Source organism: Ursus arctos, unplaced genomic scaffold (assembly GCF_023065955.2).
Source record: "Ursus arctos isolate Adak ecotype North America unplaced genomic scaffold, UrsArc2.0 scaffold_27, whole genome shotgun sequence".
NCBI lineage: Eukaryota > Metazoa > Chordata > Mammalia > Carnivora > Ursidae > Ursus > Ursus arctos.
In genome coordinates, this window is record NW_026622952.1 from 32,460,308 (window position 1) to 32,474,235 (window position 13,928).

The following is a 13,928-nucleotide window of genomic DNA, read 5'->3' on the forward strand; positions in this document are numbered from 1 at the left end:
TTGTTTCCACTGGTTTATTCTTCCCAGTGATTTATCTACCTAATAACATTATAGATAAAACCTGGTCTTTCAATTTATTTCTTCAAGAGCTGTTCATGTTTGAGCACGCTTTGTCCTTAATTGCCTGGGGATTTTAGATAGCCCTGTCTTTAGTGGTCTGAAACTAGTTGCAATATAAGTAATTAAGGCACTGAGCAACAGAAGTCTACAAATTGCTGTTTTGCTACCATGTGTGATATTTAACTAATTGCTCATTGCTGTGAAAACCTTTAACTTCATAGATGTCATGATTTTAAAGTGAATAAACATTCCTTTTGTATTTATTAAAATAGCGTAGTGTAATAGTGAAAGCTTCCAAGCATGTTAGAACACCACCTCTACTGTATGCTGTGCTGTTTCATTTCAGATTGTTGAAATTTTCAGCCATTCCTTAGAAAACTGTAAAATACCTCTGTGTCTACTGGGAGATGATAGGAGCTAGTGAGGATCCAGTTACAAGCAAGTAAGAGAACTGGCCCCTGGCCCACCCCGTCTACTCGCCCTACGTTTACTTCTCTGGCCCTATTGCTGCATCAGTGAAGTTAGGGAATACATTAAATGATCGTAAATGGACTTTTCAGCTGAGTGTCTTCATGGGAGAATCAAGAGGATGTACATGGAGCGAAATGCATGCCTTGTATCATTGAAACATTATAATTCAAATACATATCTAGAAGAAAGTTTTTGAAAAAAGAAAATTTTAAGATTTTATTTATTCATGAGAGAGAGAGAGAAGGAGGCAGAGGGAGTTGCAAGCTTCCGGCTGAGCAAGGAGCCCTATGTGAGACTCAATCCCAGGACCCTGAGATCATAACCTGAATCAAAGGCAGACGCTTAATGGACTGAGCCACCCAGGCACCGGAAAATTTGTTTTTCATTAGTCATTCTTTTGTGCCTAACTATCAACACATTAGTAAAGCCTTTACCTGAGCCTGAAAATTAAAATAATATTCTTGGCCAGTCTGACAAATGCTGCTGTAGGGAAGAATTTTCTTGGCTGCAGAAGAAGGAATGGCCTTTGTGTCTGCTTAAAACATATTCAGGAAGCGGGATGCGTAAACTTGCTCTTAAGTTCACATCATGCATCGTGAATTCTGTATCTGCTATGTGTTTTTTTGTTGTTATTTCTTTGAAATTTTGTGTGCAGCCTTTCTCCCCCTTGTGGCTCGGTGCCGGGTGTGATAACAATGCCCCCCCCCCCCCCAATTCACAATGAGTAAATAGCAACAGTTCCTTTAATCCTCTCTCAAAGAAGAATTTGATGCCTTGCAAGACATTTTCTTCTTCCCCCAGCCTTTAAAATGACCTTAATCTGCAGACACAATCGGGCATCGTCGCTGCCTGTAATAGAGATGTCAGTGTTAGAAGGCGTACCTTTCAACAGTTTGCATCCTGGATTGATCGCAAGTTGGAAGATTTCATTCCGAGAAGGCTGGCAGTTGAGGGCAAGGAAGATGTACTTGAAACATTGTCTAAGGGATTTGTTTTTTGTTGTTTTGGTTTCCAACAAGAGAAGGAAACGGATTTAAATCGGAAGACGACTTTATAAAAGAGGGGCTGCTTTAAAGCAGTGAGAAAGAACAATATTTTTATTCCAAGACACATGAAGCTTGTTTTTATCCCTACCTGCCTGAGGTGCTGTTTGCAGAGTTTCTCTGCCGGCAGCTGAGGTTTTTATCAATGAGAATCATGAAGCCTTGGTGAAGGAATACATAGAAGGGAGATAACAGCTCTTACTAGGCCTTTTCAGCCATCTGGTATAAAATTCGCTTTTATTTTTGCAAACGAAACGTTCATTTATAGAATTGTCTCTGTCCTGGAAATCATCCATCTTTATTAGAAGGCTGATTCTTCCACCACTAGGTGGCAGTGTAGTCACACACTTATGGTTATTCACGTGCCGGCTTGGCTTACTGGCACCTCGTGCATCCTGATATTCATGTCTCCTTTATCCAAAGGACAAGCATATCTGTACTAAATGATTTACTCTGTACAACAAACTCTGAAATTTCCACTTGTATTTGCTTTTATTTTCAAAGAAAACACTTGGATAAATTTTCAACGCAGTAAGTAGTTCACGTTACCCTGTAGTTCTTCAACTTTTTTTTTTTTTTTTTAATTTAAAATGCTCACAAGGAAAATGTTTTTATGGAGGATATTTTTTAAAAATGAGCAACTCAAGAGGTGTTACTGTTTAAAAAATATCTGAACAACAGAAAATCACAAAGCTTAAATCTGTCTCAAAATTTTTTGTTTGTTTTTTTAAAGGAGCAAATGGGAATATCTGATTCAAATTTGAGTCTTACCAAGGGCCTAACTATGTGAATTATTTAATGTATTCATTTAAAATATTTTTACATTAGCCTTTGCAGAACTAGCTATGTTTATAAGGATGCGTTTTACATTGTTATACTTTCTGTGTGGTTTAGAATAATTTGTGTAGATTATTATAAAGTCTTTTCTGGATATATCCTAATAATAACTGGGGTAGTCTCTTGGATCCCTATGTAGAGAACTTTGTAGTATCCCATTTCATATATTTTTTGGCAGACTTCCATGTTTCAGGCTGTCTTTATCACCTTCTTTGACACACAAAGTGCAGTATCCGCAATTTGGAAAAGAAAAAAAAAAAAAATCAATGAAATTATTTCCTGCTTCTCATGACTTTCGTTGTACTAAAATTCAGTCCCAAATAGGTAAATGTCTAACTAAACTTTTTTGCATATGCCAAATCTAAACTTTATTCTTTATTTGGCATTCTTGTGCACTCTTACTCTGATACTTTATAGAAACGCTGGTTTAGAGAAAATCCTGGTTTAGAGGAAATCCTCATTGCTCCTCTAAGTGCTTAAGTCAGGGGGAATAAGTGCAGCTTCTTCCTGAGGAGGGACCCCCACATGAACTGTCATCTCTTCATCACAGAGGGATTCTGCATCCCTTGAGCCATGCTGCACACCCAGCTGTTGTGTGAGGTTGGGGAGTCCTCTGTTCTGTTCCAGGAGGAAAGCACCCATTGGAAGGAAGACCTTATTGAGAGAGACAATGGGCAAATCCAGAAGGCTGTTTGTTTTGTGGGCTGACTAGAAGAGTGTTGGGACTCCATGTGTGTCCACAGTGGTAGGCTACTGGAACTTTGCAATAATGTGATAAAAGCATGTAACACACTGTTAAATCTAGTAAAATAGCTTTTCCTTGATGGGCCCTCTTCAAAGCATGAATCTTCCAGGCTTTATAAATTCTGAGACTTCATTTTTCATTTTTCCATAAATATTTTTTTTTCTATTTATTCCCTTGATAGGTGGGGAATGGTAGTGTAGGAAGAAAAGGGGTATCATAAATTCCTATGGGCAGCTTTATCTCCCTTAGGTCTTCTGGTGCCCTTGGCTTCATCAGTGCTCACAGTGCCCCCTGGTGGCAGAATAGATCCGGGCTGTGCTCTGCGGTGAATGCCCTACTGCTAATATTCGTAATCATTTTAATTGTTCTTATTCGATTTTTTTGAGATGCATTTCATCAGATCATCTTTCGTTTCTATAAACAACAAGATTTCATTCTTGAACTCATACGTCAGGTTTTATGCCAGGCGTTGGGGTGGTAAAGACAACTTGAAGGGGCAAGCACTGGGTTCTCTGTTATATCCGCTGACCCAGCTGTCATCTGGGAGGCAGGAGATTGAATAAGGTTGCTACTCTACAGCTCTTCCTTCTGTGTGATGTTGTTACTGGGTTTATAAGGATGTGACAGGGATTATGTACAAACCAGAATGCATAATTTTTCCCCAGAGAACAATTCAGGTCCTGGGGATCCTGGCATGCAACACAGAGGAACACATAGATTTTCTTTCATCTCCGTGTTTCATTGCTCTAGTCATTTAAATTTAATGCCCAAACAATTGACTTTTCAATATTTAAATTCCCCAAATTGAATGACATGACCACCCTATTACTTGTCACATTTTGGCTTTTTCTGAAGACTTTCATTATTTATCTACATTGATTGGGTGACCTTTGCCATCTCTTTGCCAGCCTTTAAAAGATTTAAGTCTTCCATACATATAATCTGGCTGCATTCTCCCCCAAATTAATTAGTATTATTGGTCTCCTGTCATATATTTATGAATTGTGCTTCCTTTACCTCTGCACCTGCTCTGACTCATTTCACAGCCATGTTTTCTTTATAAAATATGAAGACTAACCTTTATTGCACAACCAAATAAAAACTGTACTAATTTTAGGGAACTAGAATTTAGTACGTTCCTATCAAGATGTGCTTGCTCTTCTCATGCTGAAAATACTGTAGATATCAATTACTACATATCAAACAATACGTGGAAAATGTGTAAAGACAGTGCTATTTAAAGTTGATCAAAATGAAAAATTTCTAGATTTTTTCTAGCTCTGCAATAAAGAAGAATTATAACATAGCTTTAAGTAGCTTTCATTTCCCCAGTTCACTGCAGGGTTTCACACTACTAAAGTTATATTTTGAACTATGTAGAATTTTCCAGACTTTTAAAGGAAGAATTGTAAAGGCCTTTTCCTTGTGATATAAAATAAGTACACTTAGAATACTGAAAGAAAACTGCCTACAGTCCTATCATGTGGGAAATTAGGAAGTAAGAGTGCAGTAAGTCTAAGGAGATTTGTATGGATGTTTGGAATAAATGTTGATGCATAAATTTTCAAACACTTTCCCAGAAGTTTCTGAAGAATCCATGACTTCCTGCCGTACTCAGGCATGGTGGGTCATCTATAGTAATGTGAAATTTGGAGTCAAAGTGGGCTTCACATCCTTGTATCTCTTGTACCATGTCTTCATCCTTAAGAATGTGGCACCACAATTCAGCGAAATGAGAATGAAGCCTCACTTGACTCAGAGCTGTTATGTTAGGTTTGCAGGCAATGTTATATCCAACTTGAGCTTGCAAATAAGCAGTTATGGTGTTTTTAAGAATTACAAATCAAAACATTTATTTTGTTCTTTTGCGTGGACAGTATTAATACATTGCTACTATAGCAATGCCTGCTGTCTCCAGCTTGCAAGTGAGAGTCAGCAGTAACTGTACACTCAGTGAGGAGGGCATTATATTAAATGCACAATGACTAGCTGGGTAAAACATGATATAACATGTACGTTTTGCTGAGTTCTCAGATCTTATCATAAACTGCCAAATACTAAATGGAGTTAGTTTCTAGACATAAAATTTTGGCTCTAAAGAGAGTTTAGCTCACCAAGCTTCCTGCTTCCTGGGAGTTTTGATTTTTTTTTTCCCCTGCTAAAGGTTTTTCCTCTTAAAGAACAGTCTGTTAAAGATGAAGTAAGAGCAGCTTGTTGTTGTTGTTGTTATCGTTGCTTAAATTTATCAATTTTTGGTGAAGAGTTTGAGACAGGGATGGGGTATTTTGATGGAATACAGAGGAGAGCCAGATTTCTAGGACCTGGTGACGCAGGGTGGGCAGAGGTCAATGAGGAGCATGTGGGCAGAGGCTTTGCCTGAAATACAGAGGACTGAGAACTCAGAGCTCAGGGTGACCTTATTGGTAACAGTGGGGAGAAAGGAACCCACTTAGAATGATCTACATCTAATTTACAGTGTTGCCATTGACCACAATAAGAAAACACAACACGATAGCTTCCAGGTCTGGTATCCCACCAAACGTATACCTTGGTGGGGGGAAAACTCCAAGCTTGCTTACTCCTGTCTCTGCTTCTCTATTTTCTTCAGTGCCTCCTATTTTAACGGTGTTTGGGCGTCTTCCACTTTCCTTACTCCTGGTCCAGAATTATCCAAGTTAGGCTTACATAAGTTTACTTTCAAAGAACAGGTAAAAGAAGGCCAATGACATATCTTAAAAGACCAGTGGTATGTAAGTTTGGACATGTGTTTGTGGCAGTACTATTTTGCAAAAAAATGGAGAGTTTCAGTGACTTGGCCAAAGCCGTGTCTTCTTTCTCTGCACAATCGTTTCCAAAGCACAAGGTGGCTTCTCAAAAGGAGGCTGTGTCTTATTTATCATTTGTCAATGTAGAGTAACTGCACCGAGAACTCACCGGTACTCAGCATGTTACACGTCCTTCCTGACACTGCTTACATGTGAGCATAGTGAATACAAAGTATACGGTATTGCCAGAAGGATAGCATACATTGTAGGTATTTATGAAATGCACATGAATGTTTGCGACCTTCTTTATGAGATATTAATTTGAACATCAAGTACTGTCTACTATTCAGTAAGCATTGATGATACTGTGAAGTGACTTGTCCTGTGTGTTTGAGGTGAAGAAAAGGAAGGACTTCGGTGCCTCATCATCTCCTTGAGCCTTACCCAACATTTAAAACAATACAAAAAACAGACAGACTAAAGTTTACTTAGGACTGGGTAAAAACTAAGAAGAAATCACTCTTCTTGAAACGCATGAAAATAAATACTTCCTATTAAAATGAATTTTGAATCAGGTAATGTATCATTTTTGCTTTGGTAGAAACCTTCAGGGTAAGGTTCTAAAATCTTTAGGGCAGTAGCTTAATTTGTCTTGTGTTTTGGGATGGTACACTTTTCTTGATTCTGCCTGGCTTCCTGGGAATGCATGGAGTCGAGTCTGGTAAGGAAACAACAACAACAACAACAACAACAACAACAACCTAACCCAAAGCAGTCTAAATCTGCTCCAAGTGGTTAAAATCATGAAAGTCATCTTAGAATTCAATGATTGTAATTCCAGTTCTGATAACTCTTACATTTGTGTTTGAGAACTTGGTGGCCATGTCTTTCCCATCTCCATTTCTAATGTAGCACCCTAACTTAGATATTCATGTTACCATTTATGGTACGTAGTCTGTAGCCCAAGAGAAGAAATGCTGAGTCAGTTCTTCTAGATACCTTAGGTATTTCAGGTAATGTCCTCCAAGTGTATTGACTCTTTTATGTCTTAGTAATGATCATATGTCGTGGAAGATTTAACATGCATCATTTTCCAATTTAGTGCAATGAGTAGTATCTCCTGTGTGAGAATATGGCATATGTAATCTATAAGCAAATAAGCAACTTTGCACATTAAATTGTCTCCATTGCCCTATTCAGTATTACTTAGTGATCGGAAAGAATCCAGTCATTTCCCAAAGCACCTGGCCAAGTGATAGAATTTTCACCTTGGAAAATATATGATTCAGTGAAATTTATATGAGATGCATCTGCCTTGTCAAGTGCTAACTTAAATATTTTTCCACAGGAAATATTATTTCCTCACCCCTGCCTGTGGCTTCCATGGCTATTCATAAAGTTAGCCTAGAATGGGGATTTCAAGGGTGACAAAATGTCATTTCCATAATAAATGTTACTCTCATATTCAGTTTCAAGGATTCCTTATCAATAATTTAGAAAGAATTAATAATATATTTATAACACATGCTAGAAGTAGGATAAAATTATTTATAAATGCTCAATAAATGTTTGATAACGCTTTTGCCATCCATGTTATAAATGATAAATAGGTGGCTATAGATACCGTGTTAAAAATTAATGCCCAGTGGTTATGGTTATTCTATAATGGCTTGAAAAAAGTTATTAAAAGAGTGAATTAACCTCATACATGTATTCTATAAGCCAATTATGGCAAACTATATAAGCTTTAGAGTGGTTTGTAGGAATTGTTGGTTATTATAGCTAATGATATTTATTCAGTGCTAGTAATTTATTGCACAAAATACCAAACACACTGAGATACAGTTTCTCAGTCCTAAATTCCCAATCAATAGTTGTCAAACTGGGCTTCATTACATCCTGAAGTACGACTGTTTTAAGGAAATTATGTTTAGATCATTTACACTCAAATACAAACTCCAAACTGCACTTTTATGTAAGGAGAAAGGAAAAGGTTGTAGCATTGGACTGCAGGTTCCTAGGGAGATTTGTGACATGGGGTTGTCACACATTCTGTTGAACTTTTAGGAAGAGAAGCAGGGAGTACAAAGTAAGAGGGGGCATCTTGCAGATTAGTTGGGTCTACTCTGGGAAGTTTTTGGGATTCCAGGTATGTCATCCAGTTCTCTGTCACATCCCAGAAAGAGGAACTACCTTACTGGCCAGTCTGTGTAAGGTGTGAGCCAACCCCCTAGACAGTCCACATTATGTATTTCTATGCGTGTATAACACTTTGAAAACTCAGCATTTGCGTTAAAACCATGCAGTATCCTTATCTCTATCCATATCTGGTAAAGTTATATTCTTGCTTAACTTTTCTCAATGGCTCCCCATTGCTTGCAGATGATGTTTAAACTAATTTGCATTTTAATATAGCGAGGGTGCCAGGATACTAGATTGGAAGTTTCAATTTAGGCACCAAAGATATATCAGATACCAAAGACACGTGAGACAGATCAAAATGCAGATATAGCAGGAGCGAGATGTAGTTGGAATGTGACTCCAACCTGCTCTACAAAGGAGAAGGAGAGGCTACCACCTTTTAACTCGTGTCTGCTGTCAGGAGCGTTTAAGGAGACCACTCGGAGAATTTGACGTATGTCTAGTAATCTACCGCAAAGATGAGTGGCTCTGTCTTGTGGCCTAATGCAGAGGACAGAGTGAGAAAGAGCTGCTGTCTCTATCATGTCAAAGGTACATGGATTCCTAGGGACAAAATGTGAAAGCCTCAAGAACGATTCTCATCTGGGTTATTCTAAAAGGATCCTGCTTAAGAAATGCTTTGCGAAACGGCATAGGGCTCCAATAAAAAGAGGGTTGTAGGAGAGGCAGAAGAGCTAAGTGGGAGTGGTGGAGGAAGCTGTCCTGCAAGAGCTGGCTTTAAATCGCTGCTACAGGCATCCATGTACCATCCACCAAACTGAATCAAGATTTAGGCAGCCAACCGTGCTGAGTGTGAACTGCATGGCGGGGGGGACACGGCCCTATCAGGTGCTGTGGGAAATGATTAATGAAGCCTTTTCTGTCCACAGCTCTGTGCCAATTTAATGCACAAAGAAAGTCACACGCACCAACCTGGCACCAGCATACTAATCTTTATTAATAAAAACAGTTTCGTAGCTGTGTAGAAACAGGCGTAAACATACAGTGACCACAATATAAAGCACATGATGTTCCTGGAGCCAATTTAAAGAACTGTAACCCGGTAAGGACAACTGAGCATCCCCACAGACAGGGGAAGCAGATGTGAAAGACGCTGAGGGAGCAGAGGAAGATTTAGCAAGGAGAACTGGACATAGAATTCGAGGAAGGATGCATGACACACAGTGTGTATTATCCCAGTATGTGAGAGAGTGAGTTCTATGTGGAAATGTAAAGTAGGTTTGCTTTACTGGAGCAAAAACAGTGAAATTAAAGACTAAGAAATTGAAGAAATTGAAGAGTCAACTAAAAACTCAGCAATGACCTCTCCTCTGAACTCATATGCCATGCACTATCGAAGCGATTTATTTTGTACCTTCCAAGAACTGCCTTTCCTCATTAATAATATTTGACTTTTTTGTCTCCTTAATTAAATCATAAGCTTTTGGGGAGCAGAAACTGCCTGCTATTCTTTGCCTGCTCCCAAGACACCAAGCCCTGGGCTGGGTACCTAACAGACATCCAATAATTATTTGTGGATTTCAGGATTAGTCGCAACGTCATGCAAAGACGGTCACTTTGTCTTCTTTACTTGACTTTATTGAATGCAATTGCAGTAATTAATTCAGTCAGGTCAGACCAGGACTCTGGCAGACCATGAAAATGGAAATTAAGGGACTGACTTGAGAAATATGGAGAAAAGCATCAGTAGAATTTAGTGACACACTGGATAGACTATGACAGAAACTCAGGTGCCATTTTGGAAAATGCCAAAAGCGTCGTTGAGGGCAGAATCACCTAAGCAGGTGCCTTTATGCAATCAGGCAGCGCCACGAAAGATCTCGTTATCACAGGAGGCTTTTTCTCCGTCTCCTTCCTGGCTTGCAAATACTGTCAAGCTACATTAGCACCGAAAGGAGTTAGATTGCAGTGACCTTTACTAATCCACTGCATTTATGTTTGTACTTTTCTTGCAATAAATGTAACATTACAATTATTAATGTCAGCATTTTCTTTGGAAACAGTGGTGAACTCATTAAGAACACTGCCAGGTGTTGCCAACCCCAGGTGTGAACCTCGTGGTTAGTGAGATGTAAATAACTCTTTATGGAAAATTTGCAGTCTAACGAATTAGCGGCCTCGCACAAAGCCAAACTAGTTTCCCGTGATTAGTTTCATTACACCACTAGCTGCTTTTGTGCAGGTCAAATAAGAAAGTAGCATATGCCCCTCCTTTTAGGATTTAAATCAGATTAGCATCTACCTTGTTGCCCACTGTTTCCAAAGATAACTGTCAGCCTTTTCACAAAAATGTTGAAAGGTCCACGCTGAAGTGCATGTCGGGACACTTGGTATGATTTTGCTCCCTTTCTCTGAGATCATGCCCTGTTAGCAGGAATGGGTTTTGCCCAACCACTAAGATATCGCCATACCCTTTGCAGCTCCCATATTACTTGCTATTTCAAGGAATGACATCTGCTGATGAGGGGAGAGATAGACAATGCTTTCAGATCCTTGTTCAACAGCTGCTCGGTGGCTAGCAGCTGGTTTGAGGTTCCTTTCCTGGTTTTGACGTGATTTCCCATTTCTCTTTCTATAATCTCTGAAACAAATGCCAACATGATTGTGATATGGAAAAAGCAAGCCTTTGGGGATCTAAAAGTCCAGATGAGCAAATCTGCTGGGCTACCCTGACTGCCTCTTGTGATTCTTTAACACGGTCCTCTAATACGTCCAGATATGTGAATGTTTGTGGATCCCAAGCAGTGTCATGATAACAGGGAAGATAAAAACATCTCTATGCACCCCGACAGCTGTACTAAATATGTGGCACCCGGGAAGTATATTTGATTGATGTAGTTTAGACGTGATAATTTTTAAAACCGTCATTTTAAATTTTTTCTTTAGCTCAATTTTGGTTTGGTTTTTGTTTTTGTTTTTTTGCAATGTGGAGACTCTGTATTTTACTTATTTGACACTGCTCTCTATGTAGGTATTAACTGTGATCATCTCAATGAAGTATGGTTGTATCGTAGAAGTCAGACACTGAGCTGTAAGGGCTTGGGCCAGTTCCTGCATCTTTTGGGCAAAGAACGGATAATAATTCCAACCTCATAAGGTTGTAGTGACTAATGAATGAGATAATATGTAATTATCGATTAATGTGGACTATATTATGTGTTCATAAATGCTGGTGTCCTGCTGTTTCGGTCAAAGAGCGATCAATGGAATACAGTGCAGATTTTGGTTCTTCAGTAAATATGCATTGATTTCAGATAAATTATGTTGTTGATGCTGTTCATATGTTTATATGAATTATCTCAAATGTCCTCCTGGCCCAATATCCTCACCTCCACCAACACCGCTCATGGGAAGCGCTCACCGTTAGGGAAGACTAAGTGTGTGCCACACGCGAGTGCCCATCTGTTACCACATCTGGAAGAGTCCAGATGTGTCTCTTCCTACAATTTCCGGATAGATGGATAAAGTTGAAGAGAAGCACTATTTTTTAAGATTCAGTTTCCTTAGCTGTATGATATGAAAATTACAGTGGAATGCCTTCCTTGCCTTTATAACATTGCAAATATCAATTTAGTAAGTGGAAAGAGATGCTCTATAAATTGAAGGAACAGTTGCACTGGAAGTAGCCACACGAAGGCAAGGACTGTCTTTCTTATTGTTTTATGGTCATTTCTCGGACCAATGCATTTAGTAGATTTTCGGCAAACATTCACTGAGTGTGATAGAAAGAACTGGAATCAACTAGGAGGTCTCATGAAAGGTGATTTAGAAGCCTGTCTTACAGACTATGAACATCAATTCAGAAGAAATTAAATACAGCGAGTTTAGGTTTAGTGGAAAAATTCATTTAGTCATCTTAAGCTGCTCCTAGAAGGAAGTGTACATATTTTTTTAATTCACAAAATAGTTCTATATTTGCTATGTGCCATTGTTAGTTCCTGTAATCCTCATAGTAATCCTATAAGGGTGGTACTCTGGTACCCTTTGTGCAAAGGAAGAGATGAAGGCAAAGGAAGGTTGAGTACCTCACCCTTGGTCCCACTGCTAGTTGGCCACAGTGGTCTGGTTTCCAGAGTCCATTCTACTCACATTATGTCATACTGTCCGTGTATGCTCGATGGCTTGTTATACATGATGGAAGTGTGGGGGAGAAGCAGTGTACAACAAGGAACACAAATAATATATATTTTTTTTATTGTGAAAAGAGGCAAGGAAAACCGTAGTGCCATTGAGAGAAACCAAGAATTGGAGATTTGTTGTATTGAGTAAACATGTTAGCACAAAATAAAAGTTCTTTAGCACCTGGTTCCTAGTCTACTTTTACACCTTCCCTGTATATCCCTCCCCCATGCACACACATGATTAATTCATAACTGGTAGTGTTTTTTTAAGATCTGTTTTGCTCTGTCACTTCCTTTTCTCTCTTCTTACAGTTCTTTCTGCAGCACCCCCTAGCCCCACCTTTTTTTCCAAGACTGAGGTCAGACACTACCTCCTCTGGGAATGAGTCCCATAGAGTTGGGTAATTTCTTCTCCATGTTTCTGTTGCACCTTTTGAGAACATGATTAAAGCAATTGCACTATGTTGCCTAGGATCACACCTGTCTTTGAAAGCTTCATATTGCCGGAAAAATAATTAGCCACTATATTCTCTGCTGAAGTAAGGTATTCAGTATTCTAACTTAGCTTTTGTGACTTTATGTATTGATGAAGATTTGTAATAGCTTAAATGTTTTTCGGCCTTTCTCCATTATTTAGTCTCTCCAGTTACATTATATATGAGGAAATCTTGGCTCTGAGAAGAAAAATAAAACTAAAATTTATAGAACTTTTAAGTGATAGGATTAACTCCTACTTGGATATACTTCAATAAAATATTATTAGCAATAACAAGGTAACATTTATTGACAGTTTACCAATACACGAACTATGTGGGTAGGAAGGGACAGAGGGAACTCCTCTGTTTCTTCCATGCAAAATTCTGGCAATAAATGCTAGAGTGAAGCTATGATTTCCATCATGCACCCTGAACAGGGAGCAACAAATGAAGAGTTTGTATGGGAGAACTACGCATACTTGGGTTTGTTTGTTTGTTTTTAAGATTTTTATTTATTTGAGAGATAGAGAGAAAAGCAGGGGGAGGGGCAAAGAGAGAGGGGAAGCATACTCTCCACTGAGCAGGGAGCCCTACGGGTGGACTCGATCCCAGGACCTAGAGATCATGACCTGAGCCGAAGGCAGATGCTTAAGCAAACTTCCTTTGTAAGTACTATAAGGTGCCCCTAACAGATGCCACCCAGGTGCCCCTATAAGTACTTGTTTTTGGCATTTTATTTACATCATTTTAAGAGAGAAAGTAAAGACTTGTATTATCTGAAACAAGCATTCAGGTTTTACTATCTGTGCAAACGTTGCGAACAAGGTACTGCCTTTCTACAATCAAATGAATAAGGGTTATGAGAGGCAGTACGATTAGATGAAGATTTTAGCCGTATCTCTGGCCTTTGCTCTTCTAATCCCTGGGAGGAAAAGTCATTAATAAATTCTTCAAAAGCTTTTTTTTTTTTTTTTGTCCCCCCTTTTGTCCTTAGATCAAAGGTAACATCAAACTATGGGCATATTGTACTTGGTAATCGCGGAACTAGCAGATGGAGTAGGAACTCAGATCAGATAGCATGACAGCTCATCCACGGTGCAGTCCCAGGTGAATCTGTAAGACTAAGATGCACATATTTATTCAGGAGAGTATACGTGTGTCTTTTCACAAGAATGTGTAGTAAACCAGGGGAACTTTGGCTTTAAAGA